The sequence below is a fragment of the Microtus ochrogaster genome, unplaced genomic scaffold (assembly GCF_000317375.1).
Source record: "Microtus ochrogaster isolate Prairie Vole_2 unplaced genomic scaffold, MicOch1.0 UNK96, whole genome shotgun sequence".
In the NCBI taxonomy this organism is placed as follows: Eukaryota; Metazoa; Chordata; class Mammalia; order Rodentia; family Cricetidae; genus Microtus; species Microtus ochrogaster.
This window is the reverse complement of record NW_004949194.1, coordinates 657,908-680,132: the sequence shown is the minus strand read 5'-3', so window position 1 is coordinate 680,132 and position 22,225 is coordinate 657,908. Positions and strand designations below refer to the sequence as shown.

The following is a 22,225-nucleotide window of genomic DNA, read 5'->3' as shown; positions in this document are numbered from 1 at the left end:
GGTAACCCAGACCCAAAAAGATGAACATGGGATGTACTCACTCATAATTGGTTTCTAGCCATAAATAAGGGTCACGGAGTCTACAATTGGCGAACCTAAAGAAGCTAAGTAAGAAGGTGAACCCAAGGAAAAACGTATAGTTTTTTTTTTTTTGAGACAGGGTTTCTCTGTAGCTTTGGAGCCTGTCCTGGAGTTAGCTCTTGTAGACCAGGTTGCTTCTAACTCACAGAGATTCACCTGCCTCTGCCTCCTGTGTGTTGGGATTAAAGGTGTGTGCCATCACCCCCCCAGCATGCCACCACCACTGGCTGTTTTTTTTTTAACTTAAATTCAGCACCTGTGAGTTGGTGGCCAATAAGTTCCCAGTGACTTCCAAAACAAAGTAGCCTATTGTTCTTGGCTGCCTGATAACCACACAGAGGTTTAATATTAATTACACAAACTAAGTCATTAGCTTATGTTTATTACTAACTAGCTCTTACAACTTAAATTAAGCCATATTCTTATGTAAATCTACAAGTGACTCAAGGTTTGTTTCATCATTTTCTATGTGTCCTGTGTCCTCTCTAACTGGCTTTTAACTCCTGAGATGCTGCCCTTCTCCTTCCCAGCCTCCTTCTAGTCTGGCTCTCCTGCTCAATTTCTTCCTGACCAGCTATAGGCCAGTCAGCCCTTTATTAACCAATGAGAGTAACACATATTTACAGTATACAAAGATTGCTTCACAGCAACTGCCCACTGGTGTGAGGCACTAATACCCTGTAACTGAAGACAGCACACTTGGGTTGCAAGTCATGGAGAAATCAATCTTGAACTGTCCAGGAAACTCTCTATTTTATGTCTAGTTTTCATAATGCTAGAAGGAGCTATAACAGGGGGAAAAGTCATTAATGTTCTCGTCCAGTGCTGACCCCTGTGTGTTACAACTCCAGCTTGCCAGGCAGTGTGCCATTGTGGCATGACAGTTATGGGAGTAACCAGTCACTTTCTGATCATGTTTGAGGCTTGCTGCACAAGAGGGATTCTAAACCTAGTACTGTAAACCTGGACAAAGACAAAGTCAAGGGAGATCAAAGGCTGGGAGTGAGGATCTGCTGCTGTTTTGCTAAACGTTCATGTTACCATGCTGTCTTCTACACATTTATGTAGTCAGAGGCTCCTTCTTCATTCCAGGCTGTGAAGACCTGAAATAAGCACACAAAAACTGTATTAATTAAAACACTGCTTGGCCTATTAACTTATGCATATTTCTAGCTAGCTCTTATATTTTAAATCAACCTATTTCTATTAAGCTGTGTATTGGCACATGGTTGTGGCCTACCAGTAAGTTTCTGTCTGGCTTCTGACATCTGTCTCCTGGGGTGGCTGAAAGGCTTCTCTCTGACTCTGTTCTCTCTCTCTCTCTCTCTCTCTCTCTCTCTCTCTCTCTCCCAGACTGACTATATTCTGTTAAGCTTTTGGCCAAAAGCAGCTTCATTATTAACCAATGGCAATAAAATGATGTATTCATAGCATTTAGAGGAAAGTCGCATATCACCTCCCTTTTTCTGTCTAAATATAAAGGAAGGTTTTAACTTTAACATAGCAAGATGACATATAACAAAACAGTTAACAACAAAGAATTACAATATTTAGTTCATTTTAATTTGGCAAATTAAGGAAAATCCTCTATCATCTATCCTATCTTTGTGAGTCTAAAGTTTTACATCTAATTTTTCTTTTATCATAACTAAGAAAAACTATAACTATAACTATCTATTCTTCAACTCCATCAAAGATGTCAGAAGAATATAATATTACCTAAGTTAACAGAAAAGGCATTGTAAGCAACATTCCAAATTCTAGAATTAACAGAGACATCTCCTGCCTGGACAGTTACCCAAAGTTCTTCCCTAACATTGGAGCATCCATCTTCAGCCCACAGGCCCATAGTTTCTGACAGACTTTTCCATGAAGTAGGACATTTCAAAGATAGTTTGCCTATATTGTCAGTTTGTCAGTTACTTTTTTCTGTGTCCTGCCAAAAGTCTTGAAATCTTTTTCATGAAGCAAGAACTCCGAAGGACTGTCTCACCTTTAGGTAAGTTCAGTAGTCATTTCTCTATGGGTCTTGTATGTCCAGTTCATACAGCATACCATCAAGCAGTCCAGGCCAGAACAGTTTTTTACTCAAATAGCTGAAAAATTCCATAAGGAGTCTCTTTGATGCCCATCTTCCCCTTGAAGTAGATTGGTGCTTCCAGAAGCAAATGTGTCTCATTCTCGAGAAAAGTTCTAATTTCTTAAACATTTTAAATGCCATAATCTGTTAGTCTTTGAAAAGTTGAAGAAAAATTATTCATTATGAAATAAATCTCTGTACATCTAGAAAATTTAACTATCAGGACAATAAGCTTTACTATTATAAATGACTATATTAATCTGTACTTCATAATTATAAATTATATTTTTAAATGAGCTGCACAAACACAATACCTTAAACAAGAGCAGAATTATACATATAATAAAATTGACCTTAAATTTGTATCAATAAACCAAGATCCATACCAACGCAGGGCATTCTTCTCTATGGTATATCCCCCTTTAAATGTAAACAAACACTATAAACAATCATTTAGGGAATTTGGGCATGCTTCACTCCAAACTGCTTTCTGCATTTTACCTCTAGCTAAGGAGGTACTAGAAACTGATGACTGTGTTGGATAGAAAGCCATTATGGGGGATGTTTGGTCACTGGTAAAGTGGTAGATTGCCCATGCCCCAGCTGATGATGACGTGATCCCATTTGTTGAAGAGACTGTCTTTCTCTAGTATATATATTTGTCCTATTTGTAAAAAATCATGGGGCTGTAGCTGTTTGAACTTTGATCTTGCCTTTGATCATCATGTTCTTTAGTATATCTTGACATTAGATATGATGACACTGCTTGCAGTGTCCTTTTTGTTTAGTTCAAACCTAAGGGGCACTGTTTTAAGTAAAATGTGAAGATAATTCTAACAAAATATTTGTTCCCAATATTGAGGAGTTTTGAAAAATCTACACAGAATCTAAAAGGAACAATTCCATTTATTTCAAGGACAACATAATGAGGTCATCAAACTCCTGGAGGAATCCAGACATCCTGGGATTAAAGGTGTGCACCACCATTGCTTGGTTTGAATTTGATTTTTAATTATTAATTTTAAATAATATGTATGTATGTTAGTGTGTGGGCGTGTGAACATAGATGAAATAGATGGGAACACAGTAAAGACTTCAGATACTTCTATATGTCCAATTCCAGGCATTTGTGAGCTGCCCAATGAGAGAACTGGGAACCAAGTTCAGGTCTGTCAAGAAGAGTATGGTACCCTTAACATCTAATCCACCACCGATTCGATGGTTTACATCTAATTTAACAGTTTACATAGTTAGGTTAAAACCTCAAATAACTCAATGAATGCTTATTGTTGTAGTCTGACTGGACACTAAGAAATGAGATATAGTCAATACAGCCGATAATGCCAACACAGCATTTACTTAATGCAAGGCTACAGTGATCTTTAATGACCTTTCCATCTATGATGCAATACAGCCACCATAGAAAAGAACATTATCTATTATCATTACTAAGACTGCAGATGAAGACACCCAGCCGTGGGTATGTAATGGAATTTGATCTAAGGTGGCATCATTAGTGTAAAGTGGACTCATGACTGCAAATTGTGGAATATGCCTCATTGTTTCCTCTCCCAAATTTTTCTAACATTGGTAAAGGTTTAAAATCTGCAACTAAAAGAAATAAGGAAAAACAAAATGTATGCTTACACAAAACCATAGAAGAGAGCACGCCCCCATTTTATATTCCTCTGTAGGAATATAATTAATGACATTCACCACTGGAATTAAAGGCATATACCACTCAATTTCTCTGGTAACTAGTGTGGCTATGAGGATGAAAGGTGCGTCTTATTGTGGCTATTGTGATTAAAGGTGCTTATCGTGGTGGCTACTGGAAATAAAGGTATGTATCACCATAACCTGGTCTATTAAACTGACCATTGGAACTATTCTACTCTCAGATCTTCAGGCAGTCTTTATTTACTAAAATGCAATTGAAATGCCACTACATTTCCCTTTTTTTGTCAATAAAAGTTTATAACTAATGTAAGAAAACTATATACAATAAGAATAATGACCTTTCCCTGTAATCAGATTGGTGACTACCCCAATTGTCATTATGGAGCCTCCATTGAATGCCTCATGGAACCAGATGCCAAGATGCACAAGCAAGTACTGGATTGACCTCTGGGAGTTCAGTTGAAGAGAAGGTAGCTGGATTATATGAGCAAGGAGTGGTTAAGAACACAATTGGTGCTGGGTGATGGTGGCACTCGCCTTTAATCCCAGCACTTAGAAGACAGAGGCAGGTGGATCTCAATGAGTTCAAGGCCAGCCTGATATACAAGTGCTAGTTCCAGGACAAGCTCTAAAGCTACAGAGAAACCTTGTCTCAAACCTCCCTCCCCCCCCCCAAAAAAAAAACAAAGTAAAAAAGAACATGATTGGTAAAAACACAGAGACAGCAGACCTTTGCTTGTGGAGGCTCACAGACTCTTCATGGACAGCTGGTGTCAGCATGACACTGAACTAGACCCTCTGTATCTGGGTGACAGTTGTCTGTCTTAGTCTTTTGTTGGGAACCTGGAGATGGAAGCAGGACTAATCCCTAATATGAGCAGGCTCCTTGGAGCCTATTTCCTATGGTTGAAGCCTTGTTCAGCCTTGATGCAGGTGGAGAGGAGCTTGGTCCTGCCTCAATTTGATGTCACATGCTTTGTTGATTCCTGTGGGAGGCCTTACCCCAGTTTTTGAATGGAGATAGAGGAGGAGCAGATGGGAAAGTGGAAGGAGATGGGGAAGAAAGCAGGAGAAGAGGACCAATAGGAAACTGTGAATGATATATAAAACAAATAAAAATGATGAATTAAAACGTAAAAATAAATTATAAAAATACAGTGTATGGAAAAGCTCATTTTAAAAAATTTAAATAATGAAAAATCACAACAATACACAAACAAATTTTACATTCTGTAACTAAACTGAAAGAATTTATAGAGACAGCAATGGATGTGACGATGTGAGACTTCTCCAATTCCAAGCATGTGGTCATTTCTCCCTCACCCAGTGCATGTCTATTTGGTGATATCTTGAGCTTGTGAACAAATAGTCAACCTGCCATGCTCTTCATTTGGTGGATTGTTCTTTTATAATTTTTTAATCAATTTATTTACTGTGTGGGTCTGTATATGAATTCACACATATGAGTTACAGTATTCATATGGAAGCAGATGACAATTCTTAGGAAGTGGTCCTGAAAACTGAGTTTAGGTTGTCAGGTTTGGTAGAAAGCATCATTACACGTGAGCCACACCACCATCCTGGTTTCTTGTTCTTTGCTAGTAAAGTGCTATCTACTCTAGGTGTATCATGTGGAAGTTAAGTGTGTGTGAATGTGTGTTTGTGTGTGTGTGTGTGTGTTTAGTTTTAATTAATATGTGGATATTTGGTTATTCCTTTGACTGCATTTTCTATTTTTTCTCTACATACTCTATCCTACATAACGTAGTTTAGCAACTCTTTTGAGCTCCTTCAGTGACTCTTGTTCAAGGATACACAAACTTCTCTAAATCAGTTTTACATTCCACTTAGCCCTTGTGAAATCCAGAGTCTTATAGAAATTCCAACCATGTTCCTCGATGCCTCTTCAAGCCTGGAGCCCAAATATTGACCCACAGCAAGAAAAAAACACTTTACCATGGATACCCAAAACATCTACTCTTGGTGATATGGAATACTTTGACTTAGGGTATTTGATAAAACTATGTCTCTAAAACAAGGAGACAAACCATGCAGAAATCTATTTTACTTTCCCATAAAAATGATTCTAGCAGTAAACAATAATGGGTGAAAGACTCTTTTCTAGGCATCTCAGTTGGACTATCTCCTCAACAATACTTGCTATTCTATAAACTTAGAGAAAGAAGAGTTTTGTGCCCCTGTTCTGTTTTAGGAGCTTCCTGAGACTTCAGAGCTATTTATTCTTGAGACTTATTGAGTTTCCTTTTAGATCTTTCTGAGTTTTAAAGAACTTCCTTTTAGGATGGAATGCTTTAATTCAGGGGAAATTGCAATATCGCATATATGAAAGATATATTGTGTAGTCCTGCTTTGAATTCACATGTCATTGACTCTTTGAACTACTTTTAATTTCTAGTTATTAATTTCTGATCTGATCTTAATAATTTCTTCCCATTTACTCCTTTGGTTTTTAATAAATTAACTAATTTATTTATTTTTAACAAAACTTTAATGTGCCTCAGTAAGTAATTTATTTGAGTTTTCTTTCATTTTTATTATTTGAGCTTTCTTTAATTTTTTATATGTAGGCACTTAAATCTCTAAACTTTTATTCATTCCTTGTATTCATAGGTTTTGATAAGTTGCAACTTCTGTAGTTTCCTTTACTGTTGATTTAGAGTTTTAATTCATATGGTCAGATAGAATATAAGAAGTTATTTTCATATATATTTCTTCTTATATATGTTAAGAGATGCTTTGTATCTCAGTATGTGGTCTACTCTAGAAAAAGTTCTACAGACTGCTGGGAAGAATGCTCCTTCTGTAGTATGTGGATGGACTATTCTATCGAGGCCAATTATGTCTGTTTGATCTATGATTTACTTCAGTGTTTCTCCAATGACATATCCTTTGGTAAGTGTGGGATATTGAAATTACCATCTACTACTATCTTGGATTTAATTATCAATTATACCCAGCAGTTTAATTTATGCACTTGCATGCACTCACTTTTGATGGGTATATGTTCAGAATCAAAGTTTCTTCTTGATGGATTTTTCTCTTGCTCAGTAAAAAGTTACCTTAGTGTTTCTTCTTATTGCTTTTGGTTTGAATTCTACATTGTCAAATATTATAAGATTAATGTCATCCTGATTTCTGGTTCCATTTGCTTGGAATGCTTCATTCCATCCCTTCACCCAACATAGATTTTGAGACACGTTCTCTACAGATGGGAAAATATAGAAAGATCAATCCTGCTTACCGATGGAATCTGCTAGCATATTACTTTTGTTTGGAGATTGCGACCACTAATATTCAGTTATTATTGAAAAGCTAGTGTTGGCTCCTGCCGTGTTGTTTGTTTCATATTCTTTGGTGATTTCTTGGTCCTTGCTTGCTTAACAACTACCCCAGTACTATTTGTTTTATCTTGCTTTTTGTTTTTGTTTTGTTTTTGGTGTAGCTACCTCCAGCTCTCCATCTGTTTCTGTTTCCTCTTCTCCCCGCTCCTCTCATCTCCAAACAGGTTCTCACATAGTTCAGGCTGGTCTGCAATGATACTTAGCCCACTAGCTTGACCAATTGATCTTCATTGCCTCTGTCTCACTAGTGCTGAAATTACAGGTATCTACCCCACCAACCAGCACCTTTACCTTTAGTCTGCTCTTTTTTTGATGTAGGAATTCCATGGCCTCTTATACTAAATATGCCTATGTAAAGTGCTCATCTGGTCTCTCTTCCAGCTGCGGCATTTGGTTGCTGTTCCCCTTTCGAGCAGAGGACTGTAATCTGTGAGTCTATACCTAAATAAATAATTCTCTATTATACTCAATTCCGAGCTAGTGTGGGATTTCTTTTAAGCCCCCATCATTATCAGGATCCCATGTGATTCCGCACTCCACACCTACTGGGTGGACAGACTTAAAAGCCTAACTGGTCCACAATCCAGAAAGTTTCCCATCCCTGGCCGCTTGCTCGCTTTTACCTATCTACTAAGCAGTTTTTTTTTGTAAAACCCCCACCACAGTGGAGCTAAGTACATGCAGCAACTTGGAAATTTCCCAAGCTTGTGCACAGCCCCCCCCCCCACTGCTGCAGTCCCTTCTGTGTGGTGACTTGTGCAACTTCTGGTTTGTAATCCTGTCTCCTTAATTCTGGGCTTCTTGATTCATGTACAGACTTGATTTAATTGCTTTTAATTTGTCAAACAAAGCATATTTCTTAGTATTTAGCCAACACCAAGGCAGCCAAACAAAGTGGCTCAGGACTGTTCATGGCACCAGGTTGCATTATTAGTTGTGACTCTGCAAACATGATGCCTGCTGAACAATAAAGATTATTACACCTTAAAAAACTTACCAGACCTCATAGTAGGTAAATATTTTATTAATTTATAAATCAATAAATTTGGAAATTATATAATGGCAGACAATAGTACCATAGAGAATTTTAATAACTTTTTGCTAATACTATGGATTGTATTCTGCAAAAGTTATATGGTTATTGTGATACCTCTATTTATTAGATATTGAGACTCATTTTTTTCTTCATATTATATCTTTAATAATATGGTTTGATACTGAGCCAAGAATGAAGCACATTTGGAAATAATACAGTCTTTACAGACTAATAATGAACAACTAGTTGACAGAATTAATACCATAGAAAATCAAAAGTTACCTAAAAATCAGTACTATTGAAAAGGGTAACATTAATTTGACAGGCAAAATTGAATCCATGTCAAAGGATTCAATACTGAGAAATTATCTGAAAGAATTCATACTGTTGAATTTGACAAAATTTGTTAAAAAGTTGTAACAGCTTAGTCTATAGAGTATCTCTCCAGGATGACAACCTGCACACTATCCAAATAATGTCCAAGGATGAGGTGTTATCTTTAAAGGTAAAACTTCAGACTTTGGAATCACATGTGTAGAATAAGGACCAGAGGCTAGGTGCCTCAGTGAAATCACTAGAAATATATACAGGCCAGGAGATTCAGGCTTTACAAAAGACAGTAGTAAAAAGATTTGAGAAGATTTAGGAAATTATTTGAGCTGGTGAACAGGGAAACAAGGTATAAGAACAGGATTTTACATTACCAGTAGCTGTCAGAGATGACTTACCCAGTATTTTAGCTTTCTACCCTACAATCTACTCTGACAAAGATCAAGTTCTAAAGACCCTAAAGGATCCAAAGGAGGTCAATGGGTACCTATAGGAATGAATGATCTAAAAGAAATTAAGCAAGCAGTAGTAACTTATGGTTTGAATTCCTCATTTGTTAGGAAGATGGTAAAGACATGGGCTTCTAGCATTAAATCAATTCTACACGACTGGCTTCAGTTAGTTTCAGCAGTCTTGGAAGACAGACCTCAACTGATGTATAAATGTTATTTCTGGGAAGAGGCTAAAATTTTAGCACAATAGGGAAAAGCAAAAGCACTTGAGACTTCCCAAGATCAAATTCAGGCTCAAGCTATTTATGATGAACAAATCTTATCCCTATGTCACAAAGCAGCCTTAAATGCTTGGGACCGGATGCAAGAACTAAGAAATTAAATCACATACCAGAGTTAAATAGGGCCAGAGAGAACCATTTAGTGACTTTCTACAAAGATTAACTAAAGCTGTACAAATAAGAGAAACAGACCCAGATGATAGATGATTACTTATTGAATCTCTGGCTTTTGAAAATACCAACTTAGAATTTAAAAAAGGATACTTGGGTCTTTAAAGGTTAGATCAGCACCAATGGATGAATGGATCCTGCATACAATGAACATTGTGACATTTGACTATAATACTGAATCTTGGGGAGGAGAAGCAATTTCCAAAAGAATGAGGAGACATCAAAATCCCAAATGTTTTACTTGTAGTAGAATAGGACATCTGACAAGGGATTGTAGAAAAGGAATTCCTAGGAATAATATCTCCCCTGGGATTGGCAAGAATAGGAGGACTCAGCCTTCAGGTATATATAGAAGGTGTGGCAAAGGTTGACATTGGACCAATGAATGCAGATCAACAAAAGACAGACAAGGCAAACCCAATACCATTGGGAGACTTTTTGGTGGGCCTCTCAAGGCCCTCAAGTTAAAAGTGGTCCAGTCATTCCCAGTCACTGTGGAGGGCATGTTTCACCAGGAAATTAAAAAGAAAATCCAGAGTGGTCTGTAAAAGACAATATTATTCTGGATGATGGAATAAACATGGAGGATAAATCAAAAATTCCAATATGAAACAGGAAACGAATATTCTGGCAGACTTCTAAAAATGATCAAAGACCAAAGCTAAGAATGTGTGTAAATGGATTTGTAATTGGGGTTTGATAGACATGGATGCAGACGTGAGTATCATTACTCCAGAATCTTGGAATCCAAATTGGCCTCTTCAAGAGTCAGAGGTTCAAATACTAGGAATTGGAAAATTATCTCAATTAAAACAAATCACAAGATGGGTATAATGCATAAGGTCAAAAGGACAGAGAGAAAGGCTGAGGCCATATGTGGCAAATATTACATTGAATTTATCAAGTCATGACCTGCTACAGCAATGAAACACCAAGATTAACATTCCTGCAGCACAGGCAAGTAATGAATCTTGGCAGCTGCTGGAAGAGGAAGATGGGTGAAAGAAATAGAGGAATCTATGCCATTTTTAAGCAGCCATGTGGTGAAGCAATGAGTGGGTAAGCTTCAGAAAAAGAAAGGGAAAGCTCAGAGTGTTGGGGGAACCATGCCCAATCTTTGGTTAGTGTCTGAAAGCACAAGCGATAGAAAGTTACAGAAGAGTCATGATTTTCTGAGTCAGGACACAAAGGACGAGGCAGGTCCTAGGACAGAGTCACTGTGTGTTCCAGATGGAAGTTCTGCAAGTGGCTGCCTAGAATTTGGGAAGAAATGCAATTAATTATTGTTATTATTGTTGTTGTTGTTGTTGTTGTTATTTTGTTGTATGTATGTTTGAACGAATGTTTACTTTGTGTGTGGATTCCCACACCTATCACATGGAAGTCAGATGAGGTCATTGGTGGTCCTATATCACCCTCTGTCTATCCCTTTGATGCAGGGTCTTTCCCTTACCCTAGGACCTGACATTCTTTCAGCTAGGATGGAAATCAGCAAGTTCCAAAGTCCTCCTGTCTTCACTTCTATTTTGCAGCTGGGCTTGCAGGTGTGCTTGGGACACAAGACTTTTAATTGGGTACTGAGTTACAAATCCCAGTTGTGATGTAGTAGCAAGTGCTCCAGGCCACTGAGCTACCTGTTCAGCTTTAATTATACCCTAAAATGATATGTTTTAGATTTATTTTTATTTAGTGTAAGAGTGTTTTGCCTGCATGTATGTCTGTGTACCATGTGTGTGTCTGGTGCCTGTAAAGGACAAAAGAAAAGGTTGTATCCCCTGGTACTGGAGTTAAAGATACTTATGAGCTGCTATGTGGGTACTAGAAACCAAACTCAGTCCTCTGCATGAGATCTTACCCCCTGAGTAATCTTTCCAGCCACTCCAGTTTTAATTTTTGAAATTTGATATTGTTGAAATTGATCATTACTCAAAATCAATGTCTCTCAACATTCTTAGTCCCTGTCTAATGCCCTATATTACTACCTTCTTAGAATTCTGAATCAGTGTTTGACTTTATCTGTGTTCAAACGTCATTTAGATAACAGCAAATGGAATCATAAGCTGCTTTCATGCCAACATTAAGTTGGAGGTCATTTCTATCATTGGCAGGTTGTTATTTCATCAATGGACAAGATTACCTGGTGTAGAATTGGTGTAGGTGCTCCTTCTGTATTTGTGTTGCTTTCATTGGTTGAAAAAAGAAACTGCTTGCCCTTTTGATAGGACAGATCTTAGATAGGAGAGGAAGACAGAACAGGATGCTGGAGAAAAGGGCAGTGTGGCAGACGCCATGATTCTCCTGCCTGAGACAGACACTGGTTAGACTCATGCCCATAAGCTACAGTCAAGTGGCGATACACATTAATGGAGATGGGGGCTGGAGAGAAAGCTCAGAGGTTAAGAGCACTTCCAGAGGTCCTGAGTTCAATTCCCAGCAACCACATGGTGGCTCACAGCCATCTATAATGAGATCTGGTGCCCTCTTCTGGTATGCAAACACACATGGAAGGAATGTTGTATACATAATAAATAAATAAATCTTAAAAAATTAATGGAGATGGATTAAACTAAGATGTGAGAGTTGGTCAAGAAGAAGCTAAATATAATGAGCCAGGCAGCAATTTAATTAATACAATTTCTGTGTGGTTATTTCAGGGGTTAAGCTAGCTGGGTGGCAGGATGCAGTCCACTCCACCTCTTACTATATAGACTCACCACTGTTTGTTCTGTGTAATATTTTATTAAGAAGTCTTCTTCTAAGAATAATCTGCTTCCTTCCTTTGGTGAATAGATGTGTGTATGTATTTTTGTATAAGCACTGGAGGTGAAGTTTCTCTGTATCTTTATATTAAGTTTAAAAATCACAGCTGGTTTTCCATAAAGGCAGAATCTCTATTCACAGATTCAAACAGCTTTTGATTGAAAATACTTAGAAGAAACACATTCAGTACTAGTTTTGGCTCACATCTGTCACCCCACCACTTCAGAGACTGAGCCAGGAGAGAATGTCAAAATTGAGAAAAATTAAGTACATAGTTCCAGATCAGACTGACCTATATAGTAAGATCCATTCTCAAAACATAAACATATATAAATTACACATGTATAATCTTATTTACACTATTTCATAAATAATATCAGGTATGACAAATTATTTAATGTTTAATTTCTATTAGCTGCATTGCCATCTAGAGTGAGTTAAAGATTACAAGAAGATGAGGGAGGATTATTTGTAGACACTGCACCATTCTATTTTTTCAGTACTTGGGGGTTGTGATGTTCCTCGGAGTAATTCCCTGTGGGTACTCAAATTATTGCATTGACAGGTATTTTTCCAACTTTCTTTACTGTATTTGTGACTCACATTGAGGAGCACTAATGTAACACATGTAACCCAGTGGGTGTGTCAGGGCCATTCTCTTGAATATGGTCAGTAGGTATTGAATAATTTGAAGCTGGGTCACAGGAAGCATAGTTCTTGATTGAGATTTCAGAGCTGTCCAGACTGAAGGGTTTGTTCAAGAATCTATATGTGTATTGACATCCATATCTATATATGCCCACATCCACAACATATCCAGATCTATTTCTTAAACAGCAAGTTAAGTCCCCTTCTCTCACCACTGGGATTTTACTTTAAACACTTAAGAAATAAGAAAAAAAGCTGTTTAAAGTACACATCTTTCTCTGGCCAATGTCCTAGAGAAACTCACTTCAAAGAGAAATTTTTGACAGCTTCTGTAGATCTTTGGATCTAGCAATCCACATGTTTTGTCATCTGTAAATATCTTTTAGGCTCTATTAAATATTCAGCAGTTAAATATATTTTACAGAAATAGGAAATGCACGTCAGATAAGTGGAAATTATAACAAAGATATTGTCACAATTACTTTTAAAATAGAACAGTATTGTTGCTTTTTAATCATGTTACTTGTGTCTTAGTCACTGTTCTGTTGCTGTAAAGAGACACCATGTCTAAGACATCTCTAATAAGAAAGCATTTAGTTGGGACTTGATTATAGTCTCAGAAGTTTAATTCATTATCATCATGGCAGGACCATGACAGCAGGCATGGGTGCTTCTGGATCAGTAGCTGAGAACTACATACTGATCTGTAAGCAGAGAGAGAATTTCTGAGTTTAGTATGGACTTTTTATAACTCAAAGCCCACCCTCAGTGACACACTTCCTTCAACAAGGCCATACCTCCCAATTCTTCTACTCTTTTAAAATAACAACATTCCCTGGTGACTAAGCCTTCCAACATATGAACCTATGGGGGCCATTCTTATTCAAACTAACACATTCAGGGATATTTTGTCCTCCTGGAAGAATTACACACTGCCTGACATGAGAACCAGGACTTAATGGTGGTTTTTACTCAGTAGTATCACCTTTAAACTGTCCAGCAGAGTTGTGGTCTTTGATATGGTAATGGAGCCCAATTTGCAATAATCTTAACAAATATTAACAGAAATATGTTCTCAGAAGCTTAAACTGCAAATGCCTGAACTATAATTATGTTCAAGGTATAACTTTTTTCTTACAGTTTCTAACAAGCCTGGTTAGCTTATTATTTATACTGAGTCATATTATAGGTAGCACTGATTTATCTAAACCCTACCTTGTGCATTTTAGTATTTCATAAGCAAGTTTATTAGTGAATCATTTGTAATGTCAATTCATTACTCTCAGTTTTACTTTATCATATTTATATATTGTTAATTTTTAAAGACAAGTTTACATGTAGGCACAGCTGGCCTACTTCTGAACAGTAGTCAGAGATGACCTTGAATTCCTTATCTACCTCATTTACTTCTCCAGTGCTGAGCATACAGCACAATCCCCACACCCATAGCCATACTGTAATGTAGTACTGCTCAGAACACCCAACAACCATACAGACATCATGGTGGTAAATTAACCCTGAAAATTTTAAGTCCACAGAGAGGAAAGGGTGGTAAGGTGAGAGGGTTCCTTTTTTAAAATCTGTGTCTAAGTGTTTTAATAGCATAACAACAATGTCTGTGCTGACTGACTAGAGTCCTATTTCCTTTATGCTTGGCACCTTCAAGAAAAATATGGAGATGTGTTCATGGTGTGCTGTGGGACAATGGCCTTATACCATGTAAAGATTTTTCATTTGTATAACCCAGATACAGAGGAAACAAGATAAGAATGCCTTGCTGATAAAAGTACCAAGCCATGTGGCTAACACAGACAAAAATTATGGGTTAAGTTATAAGATATAAGAGTTAATAAGAAACCTGAGCTAATAGGCCACCCTGTTTATAATTAATATAGAGCTGTGTGTATTTCTTTGGGACTGAATGGCTGTGGGACTAGGCATGACAGAAACCTCAGTCAACAACAGTGCACCTGGGACCAAGGCCCATGGTCATGTTGTATGGGACAGAGACCTTAAAGGAAGCTCTGGTGTACCAAGCTGAGGCTTTCTCTGGCTGGGCAACAATTGCTTTTCTTAAATCAATCTTCAGGGACTATGGTAGGAGTCTCAAAGGTTGGGATGTGGTAAGTTTAAGAATGGGCACAGAGAGAGAAGAGAATCTGATAGAAGGGAAGGAAAAGGGTGGGAAAGGACAGAAGTTTCTTTGAATTTCTTCTGTAACTCACCCATGCTTTCCCTACTTTCTTCAGTGTGATCTTTGCCAATGGGAAACATTGGAAGACCTTTCAGTGATTTCTATAGTCATGATGAGAGACTTTGGGATAGGAAAATAGAGTGTGGAGGAGGCCAGATATCTTGAAGAGCAGCCCAGATGTCTTGAAGAGGAGCTGTAGAAATACCAGAAATGGGATTTATGCCCATTTATGCCCCAGAGAATAGGCATAAAGGATTATGTTGAAGCAGGAGCCTTTAAGAAACAAAGAAAGATAATAGATGTATATTGGCAAAGAATGATACCCCCACCACACACACACACTCAGGATAGGATGAGGTAGTAGGAGAGATAAATACAGAAAGCTAGGAAAAGAAATGTGAAATTCACAGCATCCAAGCGTAAGTCAGAAACATAGATGAGTCATTCACATTCTGGCTATGTGCAATCAGGGAAATTGATGCTTTTATGCCAGTCTGGCATGATGGCACAAGCCTCTTATTCCAGTATTCAGGAAGCTGAGACATGAAGATTATAAATTCAAAGCCAGTTTAGTTACATCATTAAATCTTGTCTCAAAAAGAAAAAGTAAGTTGATCCCGCATTTCCTGCGAAACCGCCACACTGATTTCCAAAGTGGCCGCACAAGTTTGCATTCCCACCAGCAATAGATGAGGGTACCCCTTACTCCACAACCTCTCCAGCAAAGGCTATCATTGGTGTTTTTTATTTTAGCCATTCTGACAGGTGTAAGATGGTATCTCAAAGTTGTTTTGATTTGCATTTCCCTGATCACTAAGGAGGTTGAGCATGACCTTAAGTGTCTTTTGGCCATTTGAACTTCTTCTGTTGAGAATTCTCTGTTCAGTTCAGTGCCCCATTTTTTAATTGGATTAATTAGCATTTTAAATTCTAGTTTCTTGAGTTCTTTATATATTTTGGAGATCAGACCTTTGTCTGTTGCGGGGTTGGTGAAGATATTCTCCCAGTGAGTGGGTTACCTTTTTGTCTTAATGACAGTGTCCTTTGCTTTACAGAAGCTTCTCAGTTTTAGGAGGTCCCACTTATTCAATGTTGCCCTTAATGTCTGTGCTGCTGGGGTTATACATAGGAAGCAGTCTCCTGTGCCCATATGTTGTAGAGTACTTCCCACTTTCTCTTCTATCAGGTTCAGTGTGTTCAGATTGATATTGAGGTCTTTGATCCATTTGGACTTGAGTTTTGTGCATGGTGATAGATATGGGTCTATTTTCATTCTTCTACAGATTGACATCCAGTTGTGCCAGCACCATTTGTTGAAGATGCTTTCTTTCTTCCATTGTATACTTTTAGGTCCTTTATTGAAAATCAGGTGTTCATATGATTGAGGGGTAAAATCCGGGTCTTCTATTCAATTGGCCAACTTCTCTGTTTTTATGCCAATACCAAGCTGTTTTCAATACTGTATCTCTGTAATAGAGTTTGAAGTCAGGGATGGTAATGCCTCCAGAAGTTCCTTTATCATATAAGATTGTTTTGGCTATCCTGGGTTTTTTGTTTTTCCATATAAAGTTGATTATGAAAAAGTAGCTGATGTGGTGTGGCTCAAGCATACAACACACACACACACACACACACACACACACACACACACACACACACACGAGTTCCCAGTCTGATTTCTCATATCACAGCATTGACATTGGGCCACATACTGGTAATCTTGGCATACTTGAGGTGGTGTCAGGAGCTTAGAGGATTAAGAGTCTCAAAACATGGGCTGTGTCCAAGGCAGGTGTGGAAAATAGGGAATTATGTTTTTCCTTGTGGGCATTCTGATCAGTAGAAAAGTGAGCAAACAGGTATAGTGGGATTATTTATTTTGTGACAGTCATAAGCACTTTTGGGTATTTATAGAAACTTCATAACAGGAGCAAACATGTTACCAAGTCTGTTTTCAGCATGTTCATTGCTTCATGCCAGTGTTTGTCATCTCCTAAGATTTCTCAGGATACTCTGAGATGTCCATGAAGATTCTCGAAGGGAACAGAAGAAAATCAAGAAACTAAGAAGAAATAAGGAGAAATCATGTCCACAGAGATCGAGAAGCTAGGGGGAGCTTGAGGGATCAAACAAGAGAGAAAATATGGGGGAGCATGAGTAAGGGTACTAGAAACTGGAGGAAAGTAGTTAGTGGGGAGAGGAAGAGAAGGAGACTGATAACCATCAGGGAAAGATCTGCAGAGGAATCAGGGACAACAGATGAGTGAGACCCAAAAAGAGGGGGTATCAACTGCCTAGTATTGGTGGGACAGCATTGCTCCCTCCATGAAGGTCCATGATGGAACCTGGAATTCAAAGGCAGCAAGTACCAAGTGTTGATGATTTTTGGAACACAACATATCCTAGAGTCAGAGAAGGAACAGAAAAAGACTCATATATGAGAAACTTCCAAATCTATGCAAACAACCCCTGAACCCTTCTCTGCATCATTCCTGCCAGTCAGAGTTAGCTATGGGCTCAGAGTCAGAATGTTGCCCTGGGAGAAGGTTAAGAGTGGGAAAACACTGATCAAAAAAATCAGTGATTTTGATCTTGGTCATTCTTATAGGTGTAAGATGAAATCTCAGAGTTGTTTTGATTTGCATTTTACACTCCTCTGTTGAAAGTTCTCTGTTTAGGTCTGTACCCCATTTTTTATTGGGACTATTTGTTCTTTTGATAATCAGTTTCTTGAGTTCTTTGTGTATTTTGGAGATCAGACCACCTCTGTCTGATGTGGGGTTAGTGAAGATCTTTTCTCATTCTGTAGGCTGTTGTTTTGCCTTTTTGACCATGTCTTTTGCTTTACAGAAGCTTTTCAGTTTCAGGAGGTCCCATTTATTAATTGGTTCTCTCAGCGTCTGTGCTACTGAGGTTATATTTAGGAAGTGGTCTCCTGTGCCAATGCATTCAAGTGTACTTCCTACTTTCTCTTTTACAAAGTTCAGTGTGACTGGCTTTATATTGAGGTCTTTGATGCACTTGGACTGGATTTTGGGCATGGTGATAGGTATGGATCGATTTTCGTTCTTCTGCATATTGATATCCAGTTATTCTAGAACCATTTGTTAAATATGCTTTCTTTTTTTTCATTTGATATTTTTTGCTTCTTCATCAAAAATTAGGAGTTTGAAAGTGTGTCGATTAATATCCAGGTCTTTGCTTTGGTTCCAAAGATGGCCAAAATAAAAAACACTGATGACAACTTATGCTGAGGTTCTGGGGTAAAGGAAACACTCCCTCATTGCTGGTGGGAATACAAGCTGATATAGCCCCTTTGAATGTCACTGTGGTAGTTTCTCATAAAATTAGGAAACAACCTTTCTAAAGACCCAGTTATACCACTTTTGGGTTATATATCCAAAGGATGTCAATCATGCCACAAGGACATTTGCTCAGCTATGTTCATAGCAGCATTCTTTGTCATAGCTGGAACCTGGAAACAACCTAAATGCCCCTAGAACAAAGAATGGATAAGAAAAATGTGGCGCACTTACACATTGGAGTACTACACAGCAGAAAAATAACATCTTGAATTTTGTAGGCAAATGGATTGAACTAGAAAACATTATTTTGACTGAGGTAACCCAGACCCAGAAAGGCAATTATCACATATACTCACTCATAAGTTGTTTTTAAACATAAAGCAAATTAGCCCACAAATGGCAATCCCAGAGAACCAAGACAACAAGGAGGACCTTAAGAGAGAGATACATAGATCTGATCTAAATGGGAAGTAGAAAAAGCCAAGATTACCTGAGTAAATTGGGAGCATGGGGACCTTGGAATAAGGTTAAATGGGAGGGGAGAGACAGGGAGGGAAGTAGAGAAAAATGTAAAGTTCAATAAAAATCAAAACTACTTGATATTGCCCCAAAAGTGAAAAGAAAAAAAGTATGGGAACTATTTTATACATACTATCTCAATTCCCTTTGTCTGGTCCCAGTCATAAGTAGTTGTGTTACTTTTGTAAATATAGTTACCTTGTGGGTATATACTAATAACTTTGATTCTTCTATATAAATCTAGAGGAAATCATATAAAATGGTGTGTATAATTCTGAGTGAAGGACCTGGTGCATCATATGTTTAAATGGGTTACTAACCATTGCTATTCTTTGAGTAGCAAGTAATGGGGACACTTTACAGAGATGAGGCAAAGGCTACATGTCTCTGCTGATACCATGTCTTAATGCCATATCTTCTACCCTGCTTCTTTATCCTCCAGGAGGCCCCCCCCCTGGATCCCACCTTCTTCTTCCAGTGCATCACTGGTATTGGAGAATTATCCATATTCTGTCAATTATGTTTTAAATAAATGCTGATTGGCCAGTAGCCAGGCAAGAAGTATAGGCAGGACAATCAGGCAGGAAATAGAGGTGGATCCACGAGAACATGAGTATTCTGGGAAGACAGAAGCTCTTCCCACAGTCCTGTCCAGACACCAAAGAAGCAGGATGTCACTTGCCCCACTGAAAAGGTAGTGACCCATGTGGTTAACATAGATAAGGATAATGGGTTAATATAAATTATAAGATTTAATAAGAAGCCTGAGATAATGAGCCAATCAGTTTATATTTAATGTAGACTCTCTGTGTGATTTTCTTCGGGGCTAAACAGTTGTGAGACCTGGTGTTAGGACAGAAACAAGGCAGACAGAAAACCCCAACAAGCCGGCCCTCATGTTGCACATCACAGCCACCGTCTGCTCCGTTGTCTTTTAAGAGCACTTCGACTACAATGACCAACAGTTCTTGCACCTGTTAGACTTTTTTTTTATCAGACCTTCTCACCCATCAGCTCATTCTCCTTCTAGGTCAGTGGATGATAAAAGAGGAACATTCAAGGCAGAGTAAAAAAGAGGCTGCTCTGTGGGCAGAGAATGGAGTGTTTTAGGGCCAGGAGAAATTCAGAGATATCTTGTACAGGAAAAGAGCTTGAGGCCTCAGGGGAGGGAGTGATGGAGAGAGAGATGGAAGGATGGAGGGAGGGAAGGAGAGAAAGAAGGAGGGAGTGAGAGAAAATAGTTAATGGAGGGGAGAGACCCAATTGAGGAAATATAGAGTCATCCAGACATGAGAAAATAATTACATGCAGACTGTGAATATAGCTAAAAGGGAAGAAAACTTACTCATATTTGAATCTCTGTGTTCATCCCCAGCATAAAATAAGTCAGGTATGTAATCCCAGTATACAGGAGATCAGAGTTCATGACCATCTTAGGATAAGTACTGAGTTTGAGGACAATCTGAAAGACATGAGACCCTATTGATTAAATAAAATCACAAACATACCCAAGTGGTTGCTTAAAAAAAGAGAAATAGAGAATACGAGACAAGTTCTGTAGAAAGATTCAGAAACACAGACTAATAGCATGCTATATGTGTGTGTGCATGAGAGAGAGGGGGGAAGTCAAGGAACAGAGAAAATGAGTTAAGGATTGGGAAAGGACAAATGAAAGGAAGGGGAGAGAGTGAAAGGAGAGGAGGTGAATCCTCATGAAATATGATCAAATATGGCTACCTAGGAACACAGACAACCTGCTTTTGAACCTGATAACTCCCAGTGACCTCTTGGACCCTTCTTTCTTACATGTGTCTGAACTCTTCTCTGGCTTCTTGAAATGCTTTCCTGGTACTCACAGACAATTCTTCAAAAAGCTGCAGGAAATCCTTGAGTACACTGATCATAGTGTAGAGAAGTGCCAGTCAACCTTGGATCCCAATAATCCAAGAGATTCCTTGATATCTGTCTTCTAAACATGGAGATGGTAAGTCCTCCATGAATGAGAGATGGGATGGGTGAGACTAAAGGCTGAAGATGTTAGCAGTGGAAAAGAGTTGGGGTTCAGAGGATGGGGAGGAGCGACATGAAATGGAGTGGAGGAAATGTAGAGGAATCGAGAAAATGAAGTATAGATAAAGGAAGGAGAAAATGAAAGAGGGAGGAAGAAGGTTGCTGAAGAAATACAAAGCTAAGGACAAAAAGCAGAAAAAGTCTAAGAGGAGGAAACAGCTTGGGAGACAAAACATGATAAACTACCACAGAGTAAAGTAGAGAGAGAAGATAGAAAAGACAGAGACAGAGCAACATCGTCAAGGAGTGAGAAGTATCTTGTAATCCATATAGTACGAGACAGAAGGACACTTCTCAGGATGTGTGTGTCTTTCCCTGAAAGCCTCTAGTCATCACTGACCCTCCCTCCTCTCTCCCATTTGAAATCAGAAGTTCATCACCAGAAGCTGTTTCTCTTCTTTTCTGGCACTGAGACCAGAAGTACCATGCTCCTCTATGGCTTCCTGTTCACGCTTAAATACCCCCGTGTTGCAGGTACACCACAGACAGCCAGTTGGGGGGGGGGAGTTTCTAGCTCCCTTTGGCCTTTGGAACATTGGGTAAATGAGAGAGACATGGGTGGTGCATGAATGAACACCCATCTGACCTATTTTCCATTGTTTCTCATATCATTTAAAGCATTTTTATCTTTTATTTTTTTATTGAAATAAAAATTCCGCCTCCTCCCAGCCTCACATTTCCCTCCCCCTCCTCACACTCTTCTACCCCTTCCCCCACTCCTCTCCCCCTTACTCTCCAGTCTGAAGAGCAGTCAGAGTTCCCTACCATGTGGAAAGTCCAAAGTCCTCCCCCCTCCATCCTGGTCTAGGAAGGTGAACATCCAAACTGGCTAGGCTCCCACAAAGCCAGAAGATGTAGTAGGATCAAAACCCAGTGCCATTGTCCTTGGCTTCTCAACAGCCCTCATTGTTCGCCATATTCAAAGAGTCCGGTTTTATCCTATGCTTTTTCAGTCACAGTCCAGCTGGCCTTGGTAAGCTCCCAATAGATCAGCCTCACTGTCTCCGTGGGTGGGTGCACCCTTTGTGGTCCTGACTTCTTTGCTCATGTTCTCCCTCCTGCTCCTCATTGGGACCTTGGGAGCTCAGTCCAGTGCTCCATTGTGGGTCTCTGTCTCTATCTCCATCCATCGCCAGATGAAGGTTCTATAGTGATATGCAAAATATTCATCAGTATGGCTATAGGATAGGGTCATTTCAGGTTCTCTATCCTCAGATGCCCCAGGAACTAACTGGGGACATCGCCCTGGGCACCTG

The 22,225-nt window shown here is 38.7% G+C and overlaps 1 pseudogene; it reads left to right on the top strand.

Annotated features, from left to right (window-relative positions):
- Nucleotides 1-13,544: 13,544 nt before the first annotated feature.
- LOC101988806 overlaps nucleotides 13,545-22,225 on the top strand; it is a 22,694-nt pseudogene continuing 14,013 nt past the window's right edge.